The sequence below is a fragment of the Topomyia yanbarensis genome, chromosome 1, assembly GCF_030247195.1.
Source record: "Topomyia yanbarensis strain Yona2022 chromosome 1, ASM3024719v1, whole genome shotgun sequence".
In the NCBI taxonomy this organism is placed as follows: Eukaryota; Metazoa; Arthropoda; class Insecta; order Diptera; family Culicidae; genus Topomyia; species Topomyia yanbarensis.
This window is the reverse complement of record NC_080670.1, coordinates 63,322,845-63,336,474: the sequence shown is the minus strand read 5'-3', so window position 1 is coordinate 63,336,474 and position 13,630 is coordinate 63,322,845. Positions and strand designations below refer to the sequence as shown.

Genomic DNA, 13,630 nt, shown 5'->3' with positions numbered 1-13,630 from the left:
ATAATCGTTTAGCATAATGTTCTTTGGCATAAACGTTCAAATTATTTCGAAACTAAAAAGATTTTAAGATAAGTAATTGTCTGATTTAGAAAGTTCAGTGAAAAAAGTTCGTTTCATGCTATATTTGAGGTACTTTGGCCTCAAATGAAACAGAACCGAGAGCGGAATCGAAATTTATTTGAACTAAACAAATTGCGCTTCATAACACTAGTAAGAGTGCAATAGCGCTCTTCCAAGTGATTTCATGCAGCAATGCAAGTGCGATGCGTCATTGCCGCATAGCCGAAGTAAAGGATCCAAAGCGGCACTAAGCCGCTGAGGACCTATCGGACGAGATGTTGGCAAACCCACCGATGGAAGTGCAAGCAAACATCTACAGGCTACAGGCCCGATTTACTTTAAATCTGTGCGCACACGAGGCGACAGGACACACGCCACAAAAATATTTACAACGGATTTTGTTATACGTATTCACACGCGGCAACAGCAACAGCTTAAAACTAGCCACAGTCTCTATGTTTGAGCAACCCGGGCAAACTAGTGTATCACAAGTTTGCTTAGGTTTCCGACGGCGAGTTTGCAAACACCTCTACCAGTGGGTCCTTAGCGGCTTTGCGCCGCTTCGGATTCTTGGCCTCGGCTATGCGACCAAGCCAATCATATTATCGAATCCAAAATACGGCAATTGACCAAAAATCGCAAAAGAAAATCAAATTTCATCACAGTCTCTAAACTAGACAATTACCTTATAATCTTGTTTTCAGGTTCAAAATAAAATTGTTTGTGCAAAACGACCATTATGCTAAACGAAAGTTTGTGTCACTTGCTGTTATGCCAAATGTCCACTATACCAAACGAAGTTCTGCCAAATAAACTTATACCAAACTAACTTACTCCAAACGACGTGCTCTCGTTACAGCGCCTCATTGTACGAATGTAGGAAGCTCAATGTAAAAGTGCATATGTGTGTGTACATCACTATACACTAAGAAACAAAAATATGCACAGTTAGCATATGTACTTTCTATTCCCGTCTCTTTTAATGCATTTTCTAGCATATACTTCTAGTAAGCATTCAATGAGTGGATAGACCGAATATGTCCAATGCATAAAATTTACAGCAGAAGAAACAAGAGGCAGATAGAAAAATATGCTATCGATGCATAAATAAAGTTCTGCGTGTTGAAAGCACCACCACCTTTACCCGGAAGAGTTGTTGCTGTTTTGCTGTCTCAACTCAAGATTCTGGACCGAGGTGTCGATTTTCTTGATATGTAGTCTTCGGTGTAGATCTGATCGAGTAAAATACACAAATAATGTTTAGCAAGCAAGTTCGAGATTATTATTGTTTGCTCTATATCTAGCGATTTAAAACAATTTGTGAGATGAAACCGATAGTAAAGATTTAACCTCGAGCAGGAATTCGTGAGTTTTGAGTTATACTCAACTTTTATAGCATGTTTGTGTGTTACATGTTGTCAGACAATTTTCATGCCATTTTGATATTATTGGAAAAAATTCCGAAGCACCGTATACGAATATTCATTAAAAGCAAAATTGCATTGAATTATTTAAATTTTAATTTGGTCTAAGTACTTGAAATCGGTTGGAAAATCACTGGTACCGAAAAAAGGGTTTTTAAAACCATTCAGATTCTGAGAGCATTAAATATTTCAAACATGGTTTTGTATTTTAGCGGGCCAGACCTACAGCATACACTAGGGCACTTAAAAAGTTCTGAATAATAGGTACCACCGTAATTCAGAGTCTATTCTGTCCAGCGAATTATTCTACCCGCGTTTTGCACGAACTATCGTTTCGTTTCAGTATTGAACTTTTATCTTCCTTTACCTGATTTCGTGTACACACTGCCGAATTAAATTTCAAGGTTTCTCAGCTGTTCGATTTTTGCCTGTCTGCCTGGTCGCTGACTTGCTTTCTACACGTTCGCCTGGTGATTGTGTCGAGTAACTTTCCACGTTCCTCTGTGCGCTGTATTAGTTGCGATTAAACGCCAAACTAGATTGACTTACAACTGAGCCTGTGTTTGTAGGCAAAGGAAACTGCACTTGATTCTATATGTTTACCGATACCTTTTTCAGCTTTCACGGCATTCACTGTTTTCTCCTTTCTTGGCAGAGCACCTTTTCTCCACGCATAGATTACTCACTACTACAAAAATAGCACTCTAGAACATTAACATTTACACAAATATTGAAACTTTACTGATCTCCACTAGTACTGATCTGGAAGTACTAATAACTTTATTGGAATATCGCAGTGTGCAATTAAGAAAAAAATAAAACTCATGTCAATATTTGCACTAATCGCTTTGATTTCTTAAAACACAATAATATCCATTGATTCGATTCCTATGCCTTGGAACTGGTTCTCCTCTCAAACGAAGAGCTCTTGCTTTACACAACCAAATTTATTTCGAGAAAAATAATCTTTCCACTACAAGCGTTGCGGTAAAACAAAAAGTATTACTGGAGTTCTACAGAAATTGCGCTCTGGTTTTACTACATCTAGTTTAGCTGACCAACTGACGACTGAACGAAGTAAGTCTTTCTTTGTTCCGATCGCACCTTTAGGCTTCCATGCCAGGCAAGCAAATCACGCACACAGCCACAAACTTCTTTAAAATAAACCAACATACAGCAAAACACGGTGATAAATAAGAGGATGTTTCACCAACGTAATTTATATGGTTTGCAGAAAAAACCCAACTGCTAAATTGATTCTAATACTGGTGCATTATCGAAGTGGCTTATATTGAGACTTGATTGAACATACGTGAAACTTTTTCAATTTTATAAATATCGCGAGATGAAACACCGTCCTTCTACGTTTTGAAAGAAGAAAAAACAATAACAATCAGACGAGAGTACAAACACACCTAAAAACCAAAAAGAAAAAAAACACCCATCAAAAGCAGCTGCGCGAAACCAAAACAAAATTCCTCGTCGATCTTTTTTGCTGTCATATCCGTCACTACAGGCAGCGCCACACTACGGTCGTGTGTATCATCTCCCGATTTTTCACTTCGCTTGCTATTACGGAAACCAAACAAAAAATGAAGACGTATGAATTCCCAAAAGCGCAACATCCAATTATTTCAAGCTCAAACGTTCAGAGTTTATCGAATTTAATTTCCACTACTTTTTATACGCTAAAATCGCCTTTTAAACATGTGAATTTCAGTTTATTGTCTAAGAAAAATCACTGAAGCACCAAAGCACTCGATCGACTCACATTACGGATGTGGTAGTGTAAATCTGTTTACTTTTTGCTTGGGACTAAAATCGACGAACGTGACGTTTCGTTGAACATGAACATCAGAGATGCCAGGCACTTTTTTCAAACGTCTGCAATAATAATTTTAAAAGTCTGGGAAGAACAAAAATGTCAACAAAGCTAGTGTAATCAAAAGCCTTTACACAGAAAACTTACATTACCTCCCGGATAGAATTTTACAATTGCATTTACCCTACAAACAATCAATAAACAATAATTATTATAGTTATTACTGTTTCAACATTGTTCGATGTCAAGTTCTCACAGTAAATCTACTCATGTAACAATAAATTTCACTGTTCAGCAAAAAACTGATACAGTGCATTCACATTAAATTTTACTGTTTTCGAGAAAAAATGTATGGAGAAAAATTGATTTTTTTAATGTTAAGATACATAACCACCCCCCTTTTTCACTGTAAAAGTCTATTTTACATTGAAATTTACTGTAAAAATGTTAAAGTTTATTGTTTTTGTATTGTAGCAAAACACTAAAACTTACTGTAAATTATTGTAAAATTACTGTACTGTCACAGTGAAAATCATAGTTTTGTTACTGTACATTTCTATTCGGGCTAGCAGTAGGTAATTTTAAATCTGTGCATCTCACTTCCTCCAACGAAAAACGAAAGAGAGGGAGTCCAAATTTACCCAAAAATAATGAGATATTCCCCAAAGCCGACTAAACTTCATCCCATTAATTTTGAGTAAAAAAATCATTCCCTCTCCCTCCTTTTCCAGCAGTGAAATAAGGACAGCAAATTAAAATTACCTACTGGTAGGTAATGGATTTTAAGTGTGCATTCAAAAATCTGTAAATATCTGCAACAAAACTAAAAAATCTGCAAATATCTGCAACCAAACTAAAAAATCTGCAAATATATGCGTCATCGAAGAAATCTGCAGCTTAAATTAAGTCTGCGAATTTGCAGACTTGTCTGCAAATCTGGCATCTCTGATGAACATTAAATTTTTGTGGCAATACACACTCATCAACAAGTACTCAAATGTGGGTTCAATGCTAACCATACACTGAAAATAATCGACACGATAAAACCATATGCAATTGAACATCACTTTCATGTGCGTTCTCATTTTAAAAAGTAAAAGAAATGATTTCCCTTTGAATTTCACATGTAAATCCATTTAAAAGCATTTCATGTAGTGTTTCAAATTAAATTCAAACAAATTCTACGTGAATACGACATATTTATCCAGTGAATGTTAATTGCCATGCTATTGAGTCGTAAAGTATGAACTTTCCACATGACTTTCGCATGAAAAACACGTAGTACATTTCTACATGTAAATCAAATGATTTCACTGATTCTTCTGCCAATGAAATCTGTAAGTAAAATAATGTGATATTCACGTGTAATTCATTTGAAAATTTTAGTCAATGGTATTTCTTATGATGTTGATGTGCTTTTCACACCATGTTCGCATAAATTTCATTTGAAAATCATATTTCCCACACTCGAATGGATATTCAAGTGGCAATCGTGTACATTTCATGTGTTTGTGGATTGAAATAATTCAATAGATTTCCATATGATGTTAGCGTGTTAAGTTTTTTCAGTGTATTCGTTCAAAAAACACTCCCAGAGCGAGTAGGGGTGCTATAACTCTGACTCATTAGCCAGGGCAGGGCTAAATACGTCTGTCCCATCCCAGGAACGTAGGACCAAAGGAATGACATTAACCCTCTTAGCAAAGTCACTCTCAACGATTTATCAAACCCCAATCAAATTGAAACGGTTGTGTACACGTTTCTTCCTTATTCCTTCCTTATTCAAGGATCAAAAAAATCCGTTGGTTACATTATTCATTGAATGAATAATATGATTGCCGTATAATTTTGAATCATCTTTATTTTATACACTGCACAGTTGTTTTTTTTATTGTGGACGAACTTCTGCAATTTTCCAGGATCCCTACATGTATTGGCTGTGTATGTGTAGACTAGACTAGACTAGACTAGACTAGACTATTCGTTCATAAAGCACTCCCCAAAATACATCGAAAAAAATCCGCACGATAAAACCATAAGAAGTTAAACATCACATCATGTTCATTTCATATTAAAAGCAAAACAAATGAACTCGAATTTCACATGGAAATCGATTAAAACGCATTTCATGTGGTCTTTCAAATTATATTCAAACAAATTCCACGTGAATATGACATAGTTTTCCATTGAATGTTGTTGCCATGCTATTGAGTGCTTTCTACACATAAAACAAAGGATGGTATTTCTTATGAGGTTGATGTGCTTCTCACACAATGTTCGCATGAATTCCATAGTTTCCAAACTCGAATGTTTATTGATATGCTACCCGTGTGGATTTCATGTGTTTGAGGATTGAAATCAACGCTTTTTCTTGAAAAGGGCGATACTAGCAGTGACACTATTCAAAGAAAATCAACAGTGAATATTTCCAGACTTGGTTTTATTTCCTATTTAAGAACTATTGTGTTTTTACATCCTAGATTGCATGATTCAGTGATCGAAGCCAAAAACTTCATAAAGTATTTGAAATTATTAAATTAAAATTTGTTTTTGCTATTGAAATTGACAAAATGATAGTATCGTCCCTTTGGCGATTGTTTACTTTTTCGGTCCCACCTATCAGCATTGAAGTATCGCCCTTACATTTTTTTACAATAACTACCGTTTTACACCACCGATTTCGTCCAGGTTTTTTCAATAGCGATCATTGTTACTATTTACAGCTTGATGATCCTAAAAAATACGAAATAAAAACAGTTTCGCCTCTAAACTGCTAGCAAAAAAAAATGTATCGCCCTGTTTGTTTGCATGGAGCGTGGAGGGCGAAACTTTAAATAAACAAACAAAAATACAGTTTCGCCCGTTTTATTTTTTGCTGCAGTTTAAGTAAGCAATATCGTAGAATCCACATTTTTAGGTTAATTTGTTGCGTTTCAAAGCCCTCATTCGCTTGTATGAAAAAAGCCTTATGTTTACATTTGTAAGTATCGCCCTTTTCACAAAACAGCGTTAAAATAATTGAATAGATTTTCACATGATGTCAACGTGTTTAGTTTTTTCAGTGTATGAATAATCGAACATTACCGCTATCGGTGGCTACTTTACGCCACGGGTGAACCAAAATTAGAGAACGGTATTTGAGCTTGCCGCTAAAATGTTATGTTCTTTATGACGAAAATAAAACATTGAGCCAACAAATGTTTTGCTCTTATTAAAAAAGACAACACGAAATTTGAACTACAAGCTCCAATATTGTTCTCTAAATTTGGCGATCACAATATCCATTATTGAGTAAGTTTACATTTTATTGGCCTAGGTTTATTCAAGCAGATGTAATCAACGTTTACTCAAAAGTGAATAGGATTTCGTCTTTTTGGATATAAGGCACAAATTTTTTTTTCTAAAAACCCTTCTATCCCGGTCAAAGAAAATGCGGACGAACATGGTCAGGCTATAAACACTCATAGTAATAGACTCGCGGATATAAAAATCGCAAAACTGGCAACTGCAAAAACAAGCATGTTAAACTGGCATCACCCAAAAATGTGCAAGCTCGAACGTGCTCGACTGTATTCGATCATCTGTTTTTATCAAAATATTTTTTCAAGTGGTTCAATATATGAATCAAAAGAGAAGTTATATGTTTGGTACTGAGCAACAAGAAATTGAGAAAAAAAGAAACAAATCCAATTTCTTCAGAAACACAAAGTTGATGAAAAAGAGCATAAGTAAAATGCTTTTTGTGTAGTTACATTGAACACAATAAATATCTTTCTAAATAACATTGTGAAATACTAATACGAACACGAAAAGTGAAGCCTACTGTGAATAACAAAATATATTTTTTTAACTAAAATCGCAATACTTGTTCTGCTTGTTTGCATTGAATGACGTCATGCTCGTTTGGCTCCGGATTTTGACAGTTCGTTTGGCTCGATAAAAGTACCTTCGCTGGTCTATTACTATGAGTGTCTATAGGTCAGGCGATTTAAACAGTTTGACTCAACTCGCCTGTGCTAATTGCCCATAGAAACAAATGCAATTTGCGAATGCGATTTAAAGGCAATTTCAACACTTAGAGAAATTTTCTGGCGGCTGAAATGGACTTGGTTGTTTTTTGCGTTTTTCAAACATGGCGGTTCATGTTTAGCTTAAGTTTAAAATCGTTTTTTTTTTAAACAATTGGCGTGTTCTCGCTTGAATTTTGTTTGTCTAGTGCACTTAAGTTAGCCAACGAATGTGGGAAATTGTGGAATCGTGTGTAAGTATAGTGGAACAAGATCTCTGACCTAAATGAAAGTCAGATTGCGGTAAGTTTTGGTGTGCAATACGAATTTCACCATCGACTCTTCCTATAGTTTGGTGGTGATTACCTAGTGTACTGATAAAGTTATGTGAGATAATGAATCCGAAAACAATTATTATTTTTAATTTTCATATCAGGCAATTAAGGGCGATTAAATGGCACGTTCCCTGGGCGATTGAAGGGCGGGTAGAGCGGCAAAAAACTGACGGCGGCAAATCGCCCAAATGTTGCATGTAAAATAGCAACTTGCCCTTTTTGACTGGGATAGAGCAGTGTGACGGGACCCAAACCAAGGTGATCTGGCAAGATTTTCAGATGTTCCCGTATTTTTCCCTAGGAACTACGGTGAGTGCTTTCCAGGCTTCGCCGTACGAAGGGCCTCAATGGAGATGAGACTGTCCGAAACGATGAAGTCAAAGCGGGCACGGTGTCAATGATCCCAAGAGTATACTGAATGACAGCTAGTCCTGCGACATAAATTGAAGCAGGATCACTGAGTTTGAGGCAGTAACATTTTCGTTAAAGATAGCGAAGCCTGTGGACCCGTCGAGAATTGATCCATCAGTGTAAAACATTTTGCCGCAGTTGACTTCATGGTATTTATTATGAAAAATATTCTGGATCACTTGCGGGAGAATGTGATCCGGGATTCCATAAATCTCTTCCTTCATGGATGTGTCGAAAAATACAGTTGAATCAGAAGTATCTAAGAGATGAGCATGGTTAAAGTTACACGAAGACGAATTGATGATCTGTGCCATGTAATAAAAGTACATAAATCGGGTCTTAGAATTAAGCTCGACAAACCTTTCACAATTTGCCATCACCAGTGGGTTCAAGATATCGCATCAAATGACCAATCGATATGAGAGGTCACAAAATCGAATTTAGCGGAAGGACATCCGCCAGCACTTCTAGACTCATCGTATGGGCCGAGTACATGTAACCCAAATCCATACACAAACAGCGGTACTGGATTCTCTCTAGTTTGATGAAATGTATGTTCGCAGCGGAGCGAAAGCAGAAACATCCGTACTTCATCACTGATAGTATCGTTGTTTGGTACAGCCTGATCAGGTCTCCTGGGTGGCCACCCCACCATCTTCCGGTTATTGTAGGGAGAACCCAATTGTACCTAATGTAACATCCCCATGTCATTTTGCTTCAATACTCAATTTACTACTGTGACATCTTCAAACTTATTAGTAAATATAATAAGGTGTATCATTGCACATTTTTTAATATCTATAGATTTGATGGAAGCGATATGGTATAAATTTTGGATTTTTTCCATTAAGTGCGCTTTAGTCATGGTGACTCAGAGGGGAAGAAAAACCATTTGAAAATAAACGATAAGAGATTTTTATAGATACATTGAAGTTAAACATTGAAAATTTTCGAAAATGTGAATACTGTACTGCTAGTTTAGGGCTCATAATCGCCCGATATTAGAATATTTAAACAACCTATCAAAGCGTAACACCTATAAAAGTTTTTTTTTTACTTTTAGTTCTCTTGAGAGAATACACAACGTTCTACGAAGTGATTTTATACCGGCTTGGTATGAAAATTTAAAAATATATAACAGTTTCAATTGCTGCAAAACATTATTATCATCTTGAAATAAATTGTTTTCTACCAATTTCACAGTTTTTTACGCAAACATCCACCCTAAGAATGCGCCATCCCCTAGGTGCATATGTCAATTGATAATATTCCGTGTCATTTTACGCTGCCGCTAGCGTCACTGACTTTGGCTGCCCATATCGGCATTTTTGATCGGCGCAGTTCGTTTCATGTGTGAAAAAACTTATTGTTGACTCCTATCTGAACTGAGCTTTCATATAATCGCATTTTGAGCGATTATCATGCAAGGTACACAGGAATGCGAGCCGAATATTTCTGAAAGCGACCAACAGCAACAAACGATTACTCTCGAATATCGTTGCTGTTGTGCTATCTTGTGTTTATTTATTTGGATTTTAGCCAGACCGGCCATTCACACAAGTTGTGCTTTTTATGTCAAACGCTATTTAGGGTAAAATTGAGATAGATTTTTAAATTAAAGGGCAAACACAAAATTATTGCGACACCGAAAATGTCATGCCAATTTTCTTATAATGTTTAAAATCAAGTTTTATACATATATTTACTTCAAAAATCAAAAGAAAAGTTAATCGATGAAGCCTTGAGTGTAAAATTGAACGCATTTTCGCTTGATGCCCTCCATCAAAGTCTTTTCAGTGTCATCCGGTACCAGTTTCTCAGTTTTTTCCATTTTCTTAACATGTCCTTCTCGTCTTTGACTGTCTTCTTGCTCTTCCGAAGTTTCCGCATCATCATTGCCCAGTACTGCTCCACCGGGCGCAGCTCCGGACAGTTTGGCGGATTCAAGTCCTTTGAAACAAAATGGACAGAATTGCCCTCATACCACTCCAGGACACTTTTAGAATAGTGGCATGATGCCAAATCTGGCCAAAATAGCGGAGCTTCGTCGTGCTGCTGCAAGAACGGCAAAAGGCGCTTCTCGAGGCACTCAAATTTATAGATTTCGCCATTTACTGTGCCCTTTGTCACGAAAGGCTCACTCCTCAGTCCGCAAGAGCAGATGGCCTGCCAAATGAGATATTTGGAGGCAAACTTCGACATTTTCTTCTTCTTAAATTTGTCGTCCACATAGAACTTGCTCTTGCCGGTGAAAAACTCCAACCCCGGAATTTGCTTAAAATCGGCTTTTATATACGTTTCGTCGTCCATCACACAGCAGCCATATTTTGTCAACATCTTCTCGTAGAGCTTCCGTGCCCGAGTTTTAGCCGTCGATTGTTGCCGCTCATCGCGGTTTGGGAAGTTCTGTAGCTTGTATGTATGTAGTCCAGCTCTCTTCTTTGCATTCTGGACGTAGCTCTGCGACATGCCGATCTTTTTAGCCAAATCACGGCTTGAGACGTTGAGATTTGCTTTAATCATCCGCTTCACCTTTCCCTCCGTCTTTTTGTTCTCTGGTCCCGGTTTTCTTCCAGCTCCTTTGCCGGGATCCAACGTCAACCGCTCCTGGAACCGCTTCAACACTCTGGAGACTGGTGAATGTTCAACATTTTTCCCAAATGCCGGTGCGACAGGTCAGGAAATTCCAGGTGTTTGCCCAGTCAAAAAGGGCAAGTTGCTGGCTAACGGGGGGCTATTTGCCAACTCGGATGCGCTGATTGCCCTACAATTTGCCAGCAAATTGCTGGCAATTTGGGGGCTATTTCAAATTGCAACATTTGGGCGATTTGCCGCCGTCATTTTTTCAACGCTCTACCCGCCCTAAAATCGCCTCCAAATCGCCCAGGGAAGGCGCCATTTAATCGCCCTTAATTGCCTAATATAAAAATTACAAATAATACTTATTTTCGGATTTATTATCTACTCACATAAATTTATCAGTACACTAGGTAATTACCACCAAACAATAGGAAGAATTGACTGTTAAATTGGTATTGCACACCAAAACTCACCACCACTTTCATTAGGACTTTAGGTCAGAGATCTTGTTCCACTATATTTACACACGATTCCACAATTTCCCACATTCGTTGGCTAAATGAAGTGCACTAGATAAACAAAATACAAGCGAGAACACGCCAATCGTTAAAAAAAACTATTTTAAGCTTAAGCCAAACATGAACCGCCATGTTTGAAAAACACAAAAACAACCAAGTCCTATTCAGCCGCCAGAAAATTTGTCTAAGTGTTGAAATTGCCTTTAAATCGCATTCGCAAATTGCATTTGTTCCCATGGGCAATTAGCAAAGGCGAGTTGAGTTAAACGTCAAACTGTTTAAATCGCCTGACCATGTTCGTCCGCATTTTTTTTGGCCGGGTGGAAAGAATTTGTTCTCTCGATTCGCGTTGGTTCACCTCCATTTTCGTTGAATCGAAAAACACGACTTCGAGTTTGACAGCATGTAAACAGTACACATCAATGAGAAAGTGTGCAAAATTTGGTTGATTTTTACTCAATAGTAAAAAAAGTTATGCCCTGTTGAATGTGTCGCAATAATTTCGTGTTCGCCCTTTACTATAAATTGGCGTTCTCAGCATATTGAAAGTCGGTTTCTGAAATATAGCGTAACACGTTGTACGATTTTTTTTTAATTATTACTTCGTCTTTGGCAAATTCTGCCATACAGACTGTTACTTAGGTTAATTTAACACATACAATAACAATATATAACAAAACGAGTAGTCGAACAACATGCAAAGGTAACAATACAATATTTCAAACTAAATGTTATTCTAAATTCAGCGCTGCGGGGGCTCCCAAATGTCAATATTTCTCGTGAAATTGTCGGAAACAGAGTCCTAACGGCCATGTTGATGGAGATAGTGCTGTTTTTCTTAGCTTCGCGTTAATTCCTACTTTGAATGAAATGAACGGCATTAATGCTTCGTCCTTCCATTCAGGTACGAGTTTCTTCACAACTGCAGTATTAGTTCCACGTGTTCAGCGACCAGAGTAGCAATATCTTTCTCACTCACTGTGTTCTTGACACGAGTAAAGAAGAGCCAGCAAAGATTGGTAGCATTACTTGCCTCCGAAGAGCCAGCAACCCTACACACTTGTTTCAATCGAGTGGACGACATTTGCGGGAGGGATTAAGGGGAGGGAAAATAAGGCAAAGCTAATATCAAGCACATATTGAAATGGAACAAGCCAATAGATGTCTCTGATTACATACATAATTTCTGTGCAGATCTACCATAATCATCATATGGGTTCAATACTTGGGAGCAAAACATTTCTCGCCACAGCTTTCGCTGCTCCATGGGTTGACTTGTGTTTTCCAAATGATCGAACATATTTCCGTTGGAGATTTTTACCATTTCCGAAAACTATGCCAATGCGTAATTATGGATTATGAAAAAAGAATATTTTCTTTGTCGTCTGTCAACAATAACATTGTTTGATATATATTTGTTCAATTGCTGATGAAACAAACTTTTATTCATTGTCTTTCCCGAATAAAGGAAGAAAATTTTTAGTGGTAGTATCATGATCATTTTGTAACCTGATATTGCTAATATCGCATTGAAAAATATAACCTTAGGCATAGTGATCTCAAACGCTTAATTTTAATCATTTTTTATTTCTTTCTATATAGCGGCCCTTACACGTTCAATATTTTTGTCAATACTAGAGAGTATTGACAAAAGTATTGTACGTGTAATGGAAAATTTTTAATGTAGAATACATTTAAGGTTTCAATATAGGGGTCCCGTTTCAAAATATCGGCTGCGGCGCCGCGTCAGATTTTGAACGTTAATAACTTTTATCATACTTAACAGAATGATTTGATTTTTAGACCAATTTGTTGCAAATATGTTCCTCTATGCTGTATTAAAATTTGAAGTATGTATAACATGTACTAATAACAAAAAAAATGTGTTTTGAAAAATCTTTCGAAAACGACTCGGAAAAGTGAAAATTTTCAGCCCATCCCGCACAGAGCCGTCGTTATGGTAGACCAACCGAACAATAAAATAATGAAAAGTTTATATATAGGTCCATTACATGTTTGTTCGTATGGTTATTCGCATTGGGTTGCTTGACGAGAGCACTTGGTGGGGGAAAGACGGCATATTCCTTTGGTTAGGCCATTAGAAGCCGGACGGAAAGGAAAGGCTCATGCACGGCACGAGAACGAGCGAGAAAGCGATAGTAGTGCATATTAGCGCGATTATATAAATATCTGTCGGTCGGTTTTTCTCATCATTCGTATTCGTTCAAGCACTAGCAAGCAGCCAGTCCACCGAAGAAAAGCAGTCGGCGATGACGACGGCGGAAAAAGTGCCCCAGCTACTGGTGACTCATCGCAACCCGATCAGGAACTGTCGCCCTGCAAGAATTTCGCCCCAACTAAAGGGCAACAGAGTAGGCTATCGTTCCAGCGTCTGGGTCGTGAGATTGTGCAGGACTGCAAAGTCGAGCTACGCTTACAAAGCTCAGTCGTAATGATGCCCCGAGAAGCCAAC

General features: G+C 37.5%; 1 protein-coding gene across 3 annotated transcripts in view; it reads right to left on the bottom strand.

Annotated features, from left to right (window-relative positions):
• The window catches only part of LOC131677792 (autophagy-related protein 2 homolog B), an 81,281-nt gene extending 78,036 nt beyond the window's left edge, over positions 1-3,245 (bottom strand). Inside the window, exons 1-2 of one of the 3 annotated variants that reach the window (XM_058957833.1) lie at positions 3,163-3,245; positions 1,852-2,172 (exon numbers count right to left, since the gene is read on the bottom strand). The gene's annotated coding sequence lies outside the window, so the exon portion shown is untranslated. Of the gene's footprint in view, positions 1-1,204; positions 1,293-1,752; positions 2,560-3,162 lie in introns of those variants that run through there. The other 2 variants (XM_058957832.1, XM_058957831.1) reach the window with 2 other exon arrangements.
• Positions 3,246-13,630: the final 10,385 nt, after the last annotated feature.